Here is a 16,977-nt window from a genome sequence, read left to right as displayed (position 1 = left end):
GCTCCACTGTAATGATCCAAATGTTTCATTGCAATATTCCAAATGCTGCACTGAAGTGAGTCCTGTGTTGAGGAGAATTATGAAATTCAGAGTAATAATGCCAATCTTTGAGAACAAAGAGACTCAATTATACAGCTCAAGGGTTTGCCGATAGCGCCTAAAAATAAATCAAGCTGCCAAATTGCGTGCTACTTACTTTCTTTTTTTCTCTCTACACATCAATTCACTTTTAAGGTATTTATCGCACATTGCCTTGGCCACTGTGGAATTGGAATCCTTCATCAGATTTTTGAGCCCTGTCTTCTGTTGTCAGAACGCTCTTTGCAAAGGACTGTCACTAAAAGCTGTTTGGTTTTTGGGGTTTTTTGACTAACAGGCTGAAGATCCTGGTGTGCGATTTTATTAATACCAAATCTTGATGGGACAGAGCAATTAGGGCCACCTCATCTCCTAAAATGTGCACAAATCGTGTTAAGAGCATCATGTAAAGTACTGCGCAGAGGAAGCCATTTGCAGTGCACTGCAACAAAGTGTATTGGTCCTACAAAACCTGCAACATATTCTTGAGTGCCATCTACTGGCAGATTATCTATTAACTATTTCCGTATATACAGACATCTCCCGTTCGCAGAGCCCTCCTATAACAAATAGTATTGCAGTCTCATTTGCTTGTTAGAACTGTCTCTCTCAACTATGGTAATCACATCAAGGTTTCATGTAGCCCATATATCATTGTGCCTCCACTAGCTCTGGGTCTTTTCTATTTTAATTTTACAGTACTTCAGTATTTCCTGAGTCAAGCGCCCAGAGAATCACCAGATTGACTTAGAAACCATGAGATTTTAAAACATACATAACTTTTGGGTTCTTTTCATTTGCCTTCTGGTTTTTGAGCCTTTAGGGTGCACTTGAATCACATTATCCAGACTTTCTCTGCAGTAGTGAGGGCTAGAATCTTACTTTTTTTTAAATGAAAGCTGAGGTTCTCACCTAATCACATGCCTCCAGGAGCTGGGACTTTAAGAAACATACCAAATATGGCAAAACTCATGATAAAACCGTGATAGTGGTAGCACTGGTACTTTAAACCAAGATTACAAACTAAGGCCCAGATCTTCAAAATATGTAGGTGCCTAACTCCCATGAATCTAGTTCTTTGAGGATCTAGGCCTAAGGCTCCTGCAAATTCTCACCCACAAGTAGCCCTTATCCACCAAAGATGGAATTCCGCTGTCCAAAGAGCCCTAGGCTTATGCGCCATTGAAATCCCACTGTAGTGCTTGAAAGAAGGCTTGAGCTGGATTAAAGTGGTCCATAAACTTTGTGCTTGAACTATAGATGTAGCCATTGATTGTCACTTTTGCAGAGCGAGTGGTGGGATGGGGGGGGTTGCTTTGAGCAACCAGTGAGGGCCATTCAGTTCAGTTCAGAGCACACTGAACCCAACAGCCGAGGTTTCTGTCAAATTTGCTATCCCTGTTAGGAGCCTGACGAAAAGAATAACTTTACTAAACCGACCCATGGATGAATAATGCTATGTAATCGCCTGTAGATGGTGCTCTTTATACTATATGACAGGTTTCAGAGTAGCAGCCGTGTTAGTCTGTATCCGCAAAAAGAACAGGAGTACTTGTGGCACTTGACGCATCCGAAGAAGTGGGCAGTAGCCCACGAAAGCTTATGCTCTAATAAATGTGTTAGTCTCTAAGGTGCCACAAGTACTCCTGTTCTTTTTGTTTATACTATATGTGGACCTATCTATCCAGATCTATCTTTTATAGAGCTCTCTTAATAACTCGAAGCAGACCAGATAAATTTTCTTTATAAATTTTCTGCTGCATTTGAATCCACGTTCTCAGGCACTAGGTCTATGGCATGCATGCTCAGCGGGGTAATGACCATCTGTGCAAACCACTAAACAGTGGTTAAATGGCAAGCCTAAATTGTTTAAATGGCATGTCTGGTGCTGTCTGCAGTTACTGGGCTCAACTCAGCCCACGTGTAAGGGGGTGCAACTTCCATTGGTATTTGAACTGTAACTAGGTGCTGAATTTGCCCTATCACCACATTTTACAGGACTGAATTGATGGTTACCAGCATAAAGTGGCCTACAGAGTAGGCCATTCTTTACTGTGGTTCCCTGCTCCGTTACAGCTGTTAAACAAGTCGATCTGACCTTCAACTACTTTTTCTAAAACTCTTCGTACTTTGTACTGTGCTTATTTTTAAAGCAGTTCATGAAATTAAAGTGACTATCTCCCGGCACAATGTATTTGTACAGACTTCCAAGAAAAGAGGACAATGGCTTCAATTGGTAGTTTTCTGTTTCCACCAGGAGTCTGTGCCAATTAAGAGGATTATGCTTCTGCTGCATTATTGTTCCTTTTTCATGTTGCCTGTTTTAGCTTTGTCCTTAACAATTATATTCTGCCTATTCTGTCAGAGTTCCAGGAGCGCTTCTGAAGAATCTGCTCAATTTTGTGTTGCTTTTTTACTCTTATCCTTAGCTTTGCTCTAGGCTTTGGGTTTTTGTTGTTGTTTTTGTTTTACTCCACGCACTCTTAAATTATTTAGATAATATTTTAGCATAGTTCTTTATTGCAATGTTGGCACAAGGAAAATGTTCACATTTGCTTTCTCACAGTATGTGCATGGGGGAAGAGGGGGGGTGAATACCAGCTTTAAACTTCATTGCAGGAAATGATCCCCACCAACGAATAATGAAGAGCCACTGCAAAAGTTTCATCTGAACCACAAGTTGTTGTTCACCCTTCAGTTCATTTCAGCGGCTCCACTGTGAGCATAAAATCAAATACTCTTTCCCTACAGACACCTGGTCCTTGTGATTTCAGATGTATTTTGGTTTTCTTGTTTTATCTGCATGAACAGTTAGAATGGGTTTATAATTTGCTTGTGCTTCCATTTTATTATATCTCCCTTCCATCTGTTATTTTTATGTTACCATTCTCCTCTCGCTAATGCCAGCGGCTGTACTGTAAAAACTGATCTTGCATCTCAGAAACTTATCACCTCTCTCCAGAAATATATCTTGTGTATGATGGCATAAGAGCTACCTGAAGAGGAATGCAGGGATCTTTTATTAATGATTTTTTTGTAGCAGGAGCCTGTTACTCATGCCAATCCTTCACTCTTTCCACTGCACTCTGCAAAGGTCCCAGAGCACTTTTCAAAGCAGAGATTTTTCTACATCTCAAAGTAGATCCAGGCCCCATGAAAGTTCCAGTCATTAATATAGTGAATAATAACACTTTCCAAATCTACAGTGAGATTGTAAGATCTTTGGGGCTGGGACCATCTTTTTTTCTTATGGGTTTATACAGCGCCTAGTACAATGAGACATTTATTATAGACTGCAGCCACCAAAGCACTAGCACAATATAATAATAATTACATGGCCATATCTGAGGGTCTCAAAGCCAGGGCACTGGAACAGGAGGGGCAGGGCTGGCGCAACCCATTAGGCGACCTAGGCAGTTGTCTAGGGCACTACAATTTGAGGGGCGGCGACCGCGGCGGTATTTCGGCGGCGGGACCTTCTGCCACCTCTGTGGGGGGCAGCATTTTGGGGCGGGACCTTCCGCCGCCTAGGGCGGCAGAAAAGCTGGCAGCGCTCCTGAGGAGAGGCCAGGGGGCCATGGCTTCCCCACTTTTAAAAGGAGGAGGGTTATGCCCTCCCATTTTTTACTGAGCGATGGGGACGGAGAGGAGCGAGTGGGGGACAAGACCTTAGGGGAAAGGGTGGAGTGGGGGCCAGATCTTGGGGGAAGGAGTGGTGTAGGGATTCAGGGAGAAGAAATGACATGGGAAGTGGGGACACAATTTGGGCACCTGTAGCCCCCCACATTTTTAAGGCGCTTCTGCAGCTCCTGTCTCAGAGCACTTTATGCATGTTAATGGGTGAAATTCACCACTGTGGAGAAGGCCAGCCCAACAGCCAATTATCACCTTATTTGGTGTGTAGGCTTTGTGCTGGCCCTTTACACGGTTGAATTTCACCCATTAGTGAATTAAACCACACACAACAACTGAGGCGTGAGTGGTATTCTCCCTATTTTACAGATGAAGAACTGAGGCTCAGAAATATTTCATGTCTTGTCCAAAGTCACAGAAGAAGTTTGAGGTTGAACTGAGGATAGAAGCAAGATCTCCTAACTTCCAGTCCCATGCCTTAATTATAAGATTGTGATGCCTTCTGTAACATATTGAATACTGGATAGGAGTTATAATTATTTATTAAGGCTGGGATTTTAGTGGTACTTGGTTGCCTGACTTCTTCAGTTCCCTTTGAAAATTCCAAATTAACTGTATTGTGGTAGTACCTAGAGACTCTAGCCATGTATCGGGACCTCATTGTGATTGGCACTGTTTGTGCCCAAAATAAAAAGATGCTCCTGACTCAAAGAGCTTATCATATAAAAGTTCAAACATATGACTAAGAGGAAGTTTATCTACCCTCTTTATATACATGCTTATATGTAACCTATGCATTGCCTACAACCAAGTGTAGATTTCCCTTATCTTGTCTAATATAGACCCTTCAGGCATGCACATATGTGTGTGTGTTATATTCCTTGAAGAATCTATATCTTAAACAAGATAAGTGGAATCTACACCTGTTCATGAGCAATGCACTCTCTTTTCTCCTATTTTAATTTTCCAGACATTAATGTAATTGAGTTTGGCCTCTTACCAAGAGGTTTTTGTTAAACCAGCAAGGGATGAAATTAATGATCACTAAGAAGATCTAATTCCATAGGTATGAGGCTGTTCATTACACATTTGTGGCGACTAACTAACCGTGCTCAAATAAATGCATGCAGATTTGTTTACCTTGCCAAAGTGCTAAGACGCATCCAGTCATGAGAACTCAACTGTTAAGACAGAAATCAATACAGAGATATTGAAAGGTCTTCAGGGTAGCTGGAAGGAACTAAACTGATGGTGAGCATTTGGGTCCAATAAATGTGTATAATTTAAAATGTATTAAAAGCATCAGCTGCTAAAACATCAATATTTAATTACCGTCCCCGACTGTGTCACCACAAATTTTGCAGGAGGAGAAGACATTGTTGAGCTTGAAGGTGATGGCAATCCAAGAGGTGCTTTGCCCACATTCATCCTTACATTAACTTAAATGGACTTGCGCGAGGGAGGAATTTGGCCCCCTTCTTTCTTCATTTGCGGAGGAGAGGTCTCTTATTTAGACACTTATTCCACCACATTTTCTATGTGATTTCAAAATTGTTAGAAGGAAATCACATTAGGGTTTGAATTTTCGAAAGTGCTCAAGTCCCCTTGACTTTGGAATCCCCTTAGTCCCGTTTTAAAAAGTGACAAGCATTTCAGACCTTAAGACTCACTGAAAGTCAATGATCTAATTGATCTAATCTAACACCTCCACAACTTCACTAGATGCTCCTGAAAATGTTCATAAATTGACTATGGAGACTATGGAGAAAAGCTGTAGAGAGAAGGGGTCCTGTATCTACCAGCTCCAGGTGAGACACTAGAACAGACTTAGGGCCTGCTCTTGTGAACCCTTACTCTTGTGATCTGGCTTTACTCATCAGAGTATTCCCTTTGAAGTCACTACTCACTGGTGAAAGTCACCTTCGGTGCAAGAAATCTGCATAAGTCTATGTACTACTTAAGTCCTATTCAGACCTTCTAAATTGGTGTAAGTATTGCATAGACTATGTATGGGTCTTCTGCACATTCCATCCCTTGCATATAAAGATTGCTGGAATAAGAGTGTGCAGGATTGGTCCTTAAATCTCCTCTCAGATATGACCTCCAGCTCGACTCAGTCCCCAGATCCTCCTGGTTCATAGACAGCAATTTTACCAGAGAATCCAAAAACTATGTTCTCCATGACTGATCTAGCAGGAGCTGTTGCTCCGGCTGTGCGTTTGGGGTTCCACAGGAGCCCATACAATATCTCAGTATTTACATCTGAGTTTTGTTAACCCTTTATTAGCTGTAAGGAGCCATTTATGGGCATAGTTCCATTGGCTTCAAGGGAGTGATGTTGATTTTTCACCAGCTGAGGATCTGGCCCATGGTACTTTCCACTTATGGAATGGTGTCTAAAGACATTAAAAATATGTAAGATAGATATTGTTGATAATATATGCATGAGAGGTCATGGAACAGAAAAAACAATGAAAAGACACCTGTTCCCTTACCACACACATCACGTACACACACATTTAAAAAGCATACATAACTACTCTCCACTATCAACCCACTGCTTGTAAATGAAGCTAAGGAATGAATTAACAAGAAAAGTGAGGGAAGAAGGAGATAATTGCCACAGTATGTCTGAGCAAGTATTAACAATGATAAACTTTGGTGATAATTGCAGTGATATTTGGAAGTGAAAAGAAAATATAAGCACTTAAAATTTTAATGTATATATGGGGGTGTAGTAATTCTGTATTCATTTTGCCTGATTCTCTCAAACAGTCATTAAAAGTTGGATTTGTAGATGAAGTGGTTTATTTTCCTTAAACCCTATAGGGATTTTAATTGCATAATGTAACTTCCCTACTAACCCACCACACACACAACACACACATCTCTCCAAATTGGCACAACTTTAATAGCCCAAATCCCTTCCCTTCCTAATGAACCCTGCACGATTTATGGTTGGCCAGATGTCAAAGGCACACACCCAACCAGGGCATGTGAAAAAAAAGCCAGCGTGCAACTTTTTAAGCACTTTCAATATATGCGAGTAAAATCCTGGCCCCATTAAACTCAGTGGGAGTTTTGCTATGGTCTCTCTCAGAAAATCAAAATGGAACCACATCCATTCCTAGTAGAACCTTGGGTCACTTCTGAAGGATAGCTGCCCCAGTGAGAATTCTCCGACCACTAGCAACAATCTACTCACCCAAAGTGGAATGACCAAAACAATAGGCATTCTGTCCCGAGCCTGAAACCCTTGTCTAAGTTCCTTGCTACTGTATCATAACAGTTCATCATTTAATCCCACTAATGCTAATCCACTAGCCATTCCTCCATCACCATATTTATATAAGGCCAAATCCCAAAAGGTCCTGACCTTCCATTCAGCATATAACCTGCCAAGATGGGCCCAAAATGGAAACCCCAGACACCAGTTCACTGACATTGTGCCTCTATCTATTTAAACTGTCTGTTCTTTGGGAACAGGGAGCATCTCTTGGGTATGTCCAGTATCTAGCAAAATGGGGCCTCCACATCAGTTGAGGCCCGTAGGCACCACAATAATACAAGTGACAGCACCCCGTAACCCTTGCAGGAACATGGGGCATCATTCTTCAGTCTAGAAGAAAGTCTCAGCAAACAGTAGTGAACAGAAACCCTCTACGTCTGTGACCTGATGAAAAGTGACTCTGGGTTCATACAGTCCAGCAGATGTAACAGACAGGAGAACGGTACAGAATCTCCTTGGGTGCAGCTTCTACTATGGTGACAGCCAACCTAAAATCTGGCTGCTGATGAGACAGAGTTTGAAAGCCTTATGCTTTGGCAATGCCGTGCAAGAGAGAGAGAGAAAGCCGGGTAACTGGCTATATGAGTGAACTAGCTTGGAGTCTGGCCCATCTGGAGATGTCAAGATGACAGTTCCCAACCAATTGATGATCTGGGGCCAAAGTGTTAATGCACTAACGCACTAAGCAATCACGCTGCCTCTGACTAATTTGCACTTTAACTGGCTCACTGTTAAAGGAATCCCTGTATTAGTTAATCCAAAGGCCATCTGCTGAAGATAATACATTTATTACTAAGAATCTACCTAATTCTATCTTACTAAGCATGCACATGGCAAATCTTAATCATTTTCACTTAGACACTCTATTATACATACCATGAAATTTAACAAGGTATGTCCTATCTAAGGCTGTAACACTGCAGCTGTGTGGACTAATTAGATAACACTCATTATTGTTCATTCAATTTGCATTCACAGATGCAGAGAGCTGAGAGCTGACGACTCTTGATTCTCTGATTGATTGCTTCTGCTTTACATCCATTAGGAAGGTAGCCTCAGCACAGTAGTTGTACAACGTGTGTTTGCTGCAACTTAACTGGATGTGCCAGTCAAAAGCCTTGAACTGAGTCTCTTGATTAACAACGTTTTGCAAATATCGCAGAGTCTATTTTAGCAGCCTGACAAGCCTATTGTGGAACCAGCATTCTTGGTCAGTGCAGCTCATTGCAGAACCACTCCCTCCTCCTCCTCCCCACCCGTGTGTTGAGTGTAAGGAAATACAGTTGTGACTGTAAAGGCTGATGACAGCTAGCCAATATATCAAGTTCATAGGTGGCTGCGTCCATCGCTCATCTCCTCCAGTCAGACGTGAATTAGAGAAATAAATGGGCTTGTCAGAGAGTTTGACTTTGTCAGACAAATACCGAAACCATAAAACTAGGACAAATACAGTTCACATTGACCTCTGTGGTTTTTTCCTAATGGCTCTTTGCAAGTATAGGCTATTGTGCTATTTTATTTTATTTTATTTTTGCTCGTGAAAGGTGGCTACTGTTGAGCAGATCAATTATTTAATCTCTCCTGTTGTTTTTCCTTCTTGTGTGAATGGTGTTGGGGGCAGGAGGGAGAAATGTGTTTACTGAAACTCTGAATCGATTGGTTCCTGGAGGGAGAGGTCCGCGTTTTGTTTTGTTTCAGTGCTCTCATTACTGGAGGTGAAGGGAACACAGGAAGTGGCCTGAGGATGCACAGTCCTGTATGTAACAGAAAAGACAGAGCAGCAATGCAATTTGGGTCATGAACCCAACAGCCCTCAGAGCACGTTCCAGACCTAGTGGAACCCTGATTGAGCTCTAGGTTTAAAGGAAAAGCTTTCTCAGCCTCACTGCTCCTAGTCATCAGCCTGAAGTGCATGGCTGGAAACTTGCCAGGCTTGGCCAGTGTAGGTGTGAGAGTCGGCCAAGCTTGTCGTGGGGAGAAACAACAGAAGGAGGGGCAACATGGCCTAGCAGATGGGTCACTGGACTGGGAATTCAAAAAAACAGGGTTATAGTCCCTGTTCTGCCATTGACCTCCTGTGTGACCTTCCTTTGGAGGATAGGATTAAAATTCAAAATGATTTGGACAACCTGGAGAAATGGTCTGAAGGAAATAGGATGAAATTCAATAAGGACAAATGCAAAGTACTCCACTTAGGAAGGAACAATCAGTTGCACGCATACAAAATGGGAAATGGCTGCCTAGGAAGGAGTACTGTGGAAAGGGAGCTGGGGGTCATAGTGGATCCCAGGCTAAATATGAGTCAACAGTGTTACACTGCTGCAAAAAAAGCAATCATCATCTGGGTTGTATTAGCAGGAGTGAGTAGTTAATAGTTACTCACACTCTTTACACTCATGGGATAGAACGTGCAGGAGACCCATACAAGGTCTATGCAATACTTGCACCAATTTGGAAGGTTTGAATAGGACTTAAGTAGAACATAGACTTATGCAGATTTCTTGCACTGAAGGTGACTTTCATCTATGAGTAGTGACTTCAAAGGGAATACTCTGATGAGTAAAGCCAGGTCTTATGAATAAGGATTCGCAAGTACGGTTGCCAACCCTTCTGGTTTTGCTGGGAGTCTCCTGGAATCGGGCTCTATCTCCTGGAGGCTACTGAAGCCAAACTGGGAGATTTTAGGCTGGTAAAAGTCCAACTGTGCAGCAGGGCTAAGGCAGGCTCCCTGCCTGCCATGGCCCCGCGCCGCTCCTGGAAGCGGCCAGCATGTCCCTGCGGCCCCTGTGGGGGCAGGGCAGGGGGTCTGCTTATGCTGCCCCCGTCCTAACTCTGCAGTTCCCAGCCAATGGGAGCTGTGGCCAATGGGAGCTGCAGGGGTGGTGCCTGCAGCCTGGAGCAGTACACGGAGCTCCCTGCCCCCCTCCCAGGGGCCACAGGGACATGCCGGCCACTTCCAGGAGTGACACAGAGCCAGGGTAGGCAGGGAGCCTGCCTTAGCCCCACTGCGCCACCAACCAGGAGCCCCCCGAGGTAAACGCCACCTGGTCGAAGCTTGTACCCCTCCACCCCCTTCCCCAGCCCTGAGCATCCTCCAATACCCAAACTTCCTCCCAGAGCTTGCACCTCGCACCCCCTCCTGCACCCCAACCCCCTGCCCCAGGCTGAGCCCAGATCCCTCTCCCACACTCTGAACCCCTCGGCCCCAGCCCAGAGCCCACACCCCAACCCCCAGCCCAGTGAAAGTGAGTGAGGGTGGGGGAGAATGAGCAATGGAGGGAGGGGGGAATGGAGTGGGTGGGGAAGGGTTGGGGCAAGTGTGTTTGGGTTTATGTGATTAGATAGTTGGCAACCCTATTCACAAGAGCAAGCCCAAAGTCTGTTCTAGTGTCTGGCCTGGAGTTGGTAGATACAAGACACCTTCTCTTTAAGGCTTTTCTCCATAGTCAAATGGAGTAGACTAATCGGCTGTGGCTACTCATATCTGCTTGGTGGGAATCTAATTCTCCAAAGTGGAAGATGGTGAAAAAAGGCCATAGAATTTCACCCAGCTGGAAATGTTAATCCTATGTGCCAGAACTGCCAAGAGGAAGGTGATCGTAGCCTTTAGCCTTTGACACTTAGCAGGGCCGGCTCCAGGCACCCAAGCACATGCTTGGGGCAGCACCTGGTAAGGGGCGGCGGGGGGAGCGCGGCGCGGCATTCCACGGGGGGGGGGGCGCTCCGGCGGCGTGGCGCTCGGCGGGGGGGCGGCGCAGTGCTGGGGCATGGGCGCGGCGCTCTGCGGGGGGGCTCGGGGGGGCGGTGCTTTTTTTTGCTGCTTGGAGCAGCAAAAAAGTTAGAGCCGGCCCTGACACTTAGATTCAGAATATCCTTGAAGAGATTTGAGGACATAGGGCCAAATTCAGTTCGATTGGACCCGTCAGAATCTGAAGAAATTCCGTTGGAGTAACTCTAGATCTGGATGCTTGTAACTGAGGCCTAGGGTGACCAGAGAACAAGTGTGAAAAATCGGGACGGAGGTGGGGGTAATAGGAGGCTATATAAGAAAAAGACCCCAAAATCGGGACTGTCCCTATAAAATCGGGACATCTGGTCACCCTACTGAGGCCCCGATTGAAAGCTGCTTAAATGTACATGCCTAACATCAAGGCATCCTTTTGAACTCCGTGGGATTGCTCACATGCTTAAAGTTAGGCCTGTGCTTCAATAGCTAAAATTGCCTGAGACCAGATGAGGCCACCTGACTTCAGAATAAAGTGCCTGACTCCAGGATCATACTGGGAAAGAAATGAGGAGCAAAAGTGCCAGCTGAGGCTTGTGGAGAATAGGAGCACCATGCTAATGATGGACAGAGAGAAAAAGTGACCAGGTGGCCAGAATGGAGCATTCCTTACACTCTGACATCAGCCTAGTCATGGAAACAATGCATGGGCTTTGCTATCACCCAAGCCATATGCTGGTGGGTTTTGTGGCTGAATCACACCGTATGTGTTACCTTAAAGCACCATCTGCATTTATGTACGATGCTAAGTGATTAGCAACAATCACAGCTGTGGATGAGTTCTCCTTGGCTGTTCTGTAAGACTGCAATAAACTTGTTCCAAGCCTTCGTGTATTTACGGTACCATTGACTCAATATATTGATTCTTCAGTGGAACCTTTTACAGCCACACGTTTAAACCAATCCTGCTGTGTGGGGAGTGAACGCCAGTGAAGCAGCAAAAAGCACCTGACACACACATCAGTTAAGTGGCTACGCCTTGGTTTTTTTTGTTTTTTTTTGTTTTCCCCCCCCCCCCAAGGAAAGTGGATCACTGGCACTTCCTGCAGTACAGGGTGCTTAGTTATCTGAACATGACCAGAGCAATTATCCCAGTATCAACTCAGCTCTCTTGGTTCTTCCAGCAATAGACCTTAGTCATCACAAGCTGTATTTTATTAATCAAGCAAGTGACCTATGCCAATTATGGAGCATTTTGAGGGGATGATTTTAGAATGAGTGCTGAACACCGTATTTATTATTATTATTTATTACCAAAGTGCCCCAAGGCCCCAACTAGGCCGCATTGCGCTAGGCACTGTAGTAAGAGACCGTCCCTGCCTCAGGGAATTTACAATCCTAAAGACACAACAGTAGACTTAAATAAGCCACCCAGGGTGTAAGGAAAGGAGGGGAGACAAAGGTAGTAAGAGCCTGGCTTTAAATGAGCTAGCAGCAAGATGGAGCAAGTCCATCAGTAGAAGGACTGTTCTTTTCTCATGGCAGGATTAATGCAGTTCTTTATTTTCTGGACTTCCTCATCACATTATTTTTAGGAGGTAGCAGATTGAGAATGCAGCAGCTCACCTCTTTACAGTTACACGTCTCTCTCAGCCTATCACTCTTATTTTGAAATCCCCACACTGGCTCCCTGTAAAACACTGTATTGATTTTAAAGTTCTCTTAGTAACACTTACGGCCTTACATAGCTCTGGTCTAGAAAACTTAATCTTTTACCATGTGCTCCTTACGAGCTGTTCTCTACGCTCTATTTGGGGTAATTGCTCTTCTGCCCAAGGGTTCATCAATGCACATCTGGTCCCCTTTTCCAATGGGTATGTGGGGTCACTAGGACCGTTAGTAAAGAGGCATTGGCTAAGATGCCAATTATTTTAGGGGGGGAAGGATTGCTCAGTGGTTTGAGCATTGGCCTGCTAAACCTAGGGTTGTGAGTTCAATCCTTGAGGGGGCCACTTAGGGATCTGCCGCAAAATCAGTACTTGGTCCTGCTAGTGAAGGCAGGAGGCTGGACTCAATGACCTTTTGAGGTCCAGTTCTAGGAGATAGGTATATCTCCATATATTTTTATTTTAAGATGCTTTCAGTAGGCTGATTACTCCCAGTTCTATATCTCTATTTCTCAGGACTTAAACATTAGACTGACCTAGCTACATTGCTCAGGGCTGTGAAAAATGTCGTGCCTTATTCAACCTAGTTAGACTGCCCTTAACCCTCACTGTAGATGGAGCTACGTCAGTGGAAGAATTCTTCCATGGACCTTGCTACTGCCTCTCGGAGATGACGTACATGGATGGAATCATTCCTTCTATCATTGGAGAAAGTGTCTATGCTACCGCACCTGCCATAGTATAGACATGCCCTCAACTACTAGATCCAGTACTGTGGACTGGTTTACATTGTGTTTAGTAGAAGCTGGGACATGATTGAGGGCTAGGTGACTGAAGCTCACTCCAACTCAGATGACAGTAATGTTGGTAGGTCGGATGCAAGAAACATCAGAAAAATTTAACGGCGGCTGTGTGCTTGAAAGAAGAAAGTGTGAGTAACTATTGCAGATTATCCTCAGAGAGCAAATTTGGAAGCAGTAATTATTATCATTATTACAGTAGCACCAAGAGACCCCCCACTGAAAAGAGCGCCACTGTACAAACACGTAGTTACAGACAGTCCCTGCCCCACAGCGCTTACAAGCTAAGCAAAGTGACGAAGGGTGATGGGAATCAGGTAGAGTGTGCCCAAGGTTGTACAGCAGGTTAGGAAGAACCAAGAACAGAGCTCAGGACTCATGAGGCTCAAGCCTGGGCCCAGTTTACAAGAGCACATTGCAGGCAGAGAATAATCACCAGAATCAGCATCACAGAACTACACTGATCTGCGGGATTCTACTCTGTAAAGACACATTGTACTCCAAGCTGTAAAACCTAATCTCTCTCTTTCCGCCCAGGTATTAACTGACTGCTGACATGGTTCTACTTGTCAGCCCATGGGGCCTCCTATTTTATTTTCAAAACACTTTGTCCAGACACAAAATCTGGTAAATAACCTTTTTTCCTCTCATTCAAAATGAAATATACAGCCATATAGGAGAGCCATTTATCCTGTTTTGTGTGATCTTGTCACTACAACTGCCAATATCTTAGTTCCCGTGAATACAGACTTGTTCTGCTTCCAAATTTGGAAGCAGTCCTGTTTGTTGTTGTTCTTTCTTCCCCGCCCCCCTGTACCACTCCTAAATACAAACCGAGGGCCAACTCGCAGAGCTCTAACATTCTCCATTGCCCAGCACATTTTTGTAGTCATTTACAGCAGTGAAAAGTGAGTGGGAAATGCTTTTCAAGATGGGTAAAAGCTTTACAGCCATTTTGCACTCTCTGTGCACCAGTGCAAATATTTGCACAAGGTCCAGGGCAATAGAGAATCAGGACCAGTTTTTACTTCCGCAGACAAACTCCCACTGAAGTCCGTAATGACTGAGTAAGAACTGGGTAAGGATCTAGGGATTTGTCTCAAAATGAATACATGTATCAGCTTGGCCAGTGATTCAGATCAAGGGCCAGAATTTCATTTACACTAAAGCCCCTTTATACCACTGCCAGAGTGGTATAAAGGGGCCTTTGTGTAAGAGAGAATATTTTTGTGTCTTCCGGCTGAAATTTTAATTTTTAAATGGGCAAATGTTGTGGGCACAATTAAGGAGGCCTTGTGGCATTTTTACTCCTAAATTAGAGATGGGGCCTCAAATTTTTCAATGTTCAGCAATACTTCCTCAAAGTTTGGAAGTAGCTGGGGTTTTGGTTCAGCCCATTACATCCCGGCTCCAAAGCCCATTGAAATCAATGGAAAGCTTCCAATGGACTTGACTCAGCTCCCATGTGAAGTGTGACAGCCAGGAAATTCAGATCTGAAGTACTATTATTTATTATTTTATCGCACTAAGGAGCCTTGGTCATGGACCGGGACCCATTGTGTGGGCACTCTACAGCCACAGAACAAGACACAACCCTACCCCAAAGAAGCAACCTGCAACTTCAGTATAAGACAAGACGGGGGAGCGCAAGGAAACAATGAGACTTCCTGTCAAATTTGGGGATGTTCACATCCAAGACTTTTGTTTCGGGAACATCTCCACCTTAAATATAGGGGGTGGAGATGGTATTGCCGTGTTTCGTTGGGACAGCCAGCTCCCCAGTTGTGGCAGGTGCACCTGGTGAGATATTAGCCTGCCCATTCAGAGCTGAGCTTTTTTCTAAGTGTAGCTAAGGTGCCACTGTATAAGGCAGATGGACCCTCGCTTCAGTTTATTTCACTGCAAAACGCTATTGTCTTTTTGATTCTTCAGCACGCGTGCCGTGCTCACGGGATAGCTTAGGCCATTGCATAACATATTTATTCTACTGTAATAGTTTCATTTCTGCAAAGGAAATACGCAATATTCTGTCTGAAGCTAACAGTGGCTCTGGCATAAAGTAGAAGATGAGGTTCCAAAAGGAGAGAGAATATGCTGATGGGATGAACTACAGCTGTTTGCAGTATTCCTTTGGCCTGGCAATTATTTTAATAGGAAGAATTACTGGAGGGTTATTTGGCTTCTGCACAGTGTGGTGCTGCATTTGCTGTCACTGTTTAGGAGAGTAGAAGCCTGAAGCTTTGAACTCAGGTCTGTACCTTCAAAGCAATTCCAGAAAGAAAGGGGGCCCAATTCTGCAGCCTTTGCACATGCAGCATAATACCTGTTTGCAAGAGCAGCACTAACGAATGGGTGAAGAACTGGATGTAAAGACATGTAGTAAAAGCTAATTTTATTCAATAATTATTATACATTTGTATCGTGAAACTGCCCAAAGGCATCAGGAATAGGGTCCATATTGCATTAAGATTTTGATTAATACAAAGAGCTTACTACTTCCTGAAAATATAGAAGATGAAGTAAATAATGTACACCCACCTAAATACAAAGAGAATTTTCTGAATCGGTGGATATTTGTTCACTGAGGAAACTCTGGGACCTTCTGAACTTGCTCTTATTGCATTCATGGGGAAAAAAGTGGAAATCTTAAACTGTATCATGATTTCTGGAGTCTTGGGTCAGTCTTTCTCCTGTGGTGCGAAAGTGATTGGACTCTCCAGTGCTGTTTTTCAAATAGTAAGCTTAAGGGTCTATTAAAAATTCAGCATCACCCTGTGAGATTGCTGCTGCTGTGTCTCAAATATAATCACTTGTGATGTGGTCCTCAGACAGCATTGTTCGCCTAACAAGAAAATCGCTGCCAAAGAGGAAATCTCCCCGGGGGCTAGCAATATTTTAGCATGCTCGTTGTCTGAGAACTTTGAAGTTCTTCACAGATGCTGATTAAGCCACAGGACACCACTGTCATATGGGGGCTTTACGGTTGACTTAGAAAGGGTGGCTTTGGGAACGAAGTCAACGGGACTCTTCATTGGGCTTTGGATCAGGTCTTAAGGTTTACAGCCTCATTTGGTGCCAATACGTAAGGAAGGGACAGTCTTGGGGACACAAGAACCAGAGGGGCCATTGCTCTTGATACAAAGTATTCGTAAGTGGTCCAATCAGCTGATTGAAGAAGGAGAGTGAAAAGGTACGTTTGTAGAGTTTTTGTATCGCTGGTCAGGTTGGGCCATGCTGCAATTTTGAATGCAGTCCCTGCACCGGCTCTGAAGCACAGCAGACCCTGTCAACTTGCTGAGTTTGGCAGTTTTCCCTGCTTCCCTGCCAAGTCTGAGAGCACCAGTATTCCCAGGCGGGCACCGTTTTGATTAGTGCTGGCAAGTGTTAGTGTCATTCAGTGAAAGTATCTTGTGTAGTCATTGTGATTTGCATTAGGTGGTTTAATGAGAAAATGAATTACCGCGCTCTTAACTTTTACTTTCAAATGAGCTTCCTGAGTCATTAAATATTTAAATGCCTTATAACTCTTAAAGTTTATATTCTTATTTTTATTTTTTAAAAAACCTTTTAAATGCATAATAAAGCTGCTGAGAAGTTGTTTCACCAATAGACTTTATTTGCACGTTTTATTAACATGTGAATATTAATTTAGGTGGATTTGTTTAAAGGATCTAGTTAAAAAATCAAAAAGTGTCAAGTCTGATATACAGCATTTGGCAAGACTTGAGCTCCTGCAGAAGTACACAGCCTGCAAAGACCTCATTTAAATAGACAATTCAGAAACTG

This window comes from Malaclemys terrapin, chromosome 18 (genome assembly GCF_027887155.1).
Source record: "Malaclemys terrapin pileata isolate rMalTer1 chromosome 18, rMalTer1.hap1, whole genome shotgun sequence".
NCBI classification, from domain to species: Eukaryota; Metazoa; Chordata; order Testudines; family Emydidae; genus Malaclemys; species Malaclemys terrapin.
Note: the sequence above shows the minus strand (reverse complement) of the source record.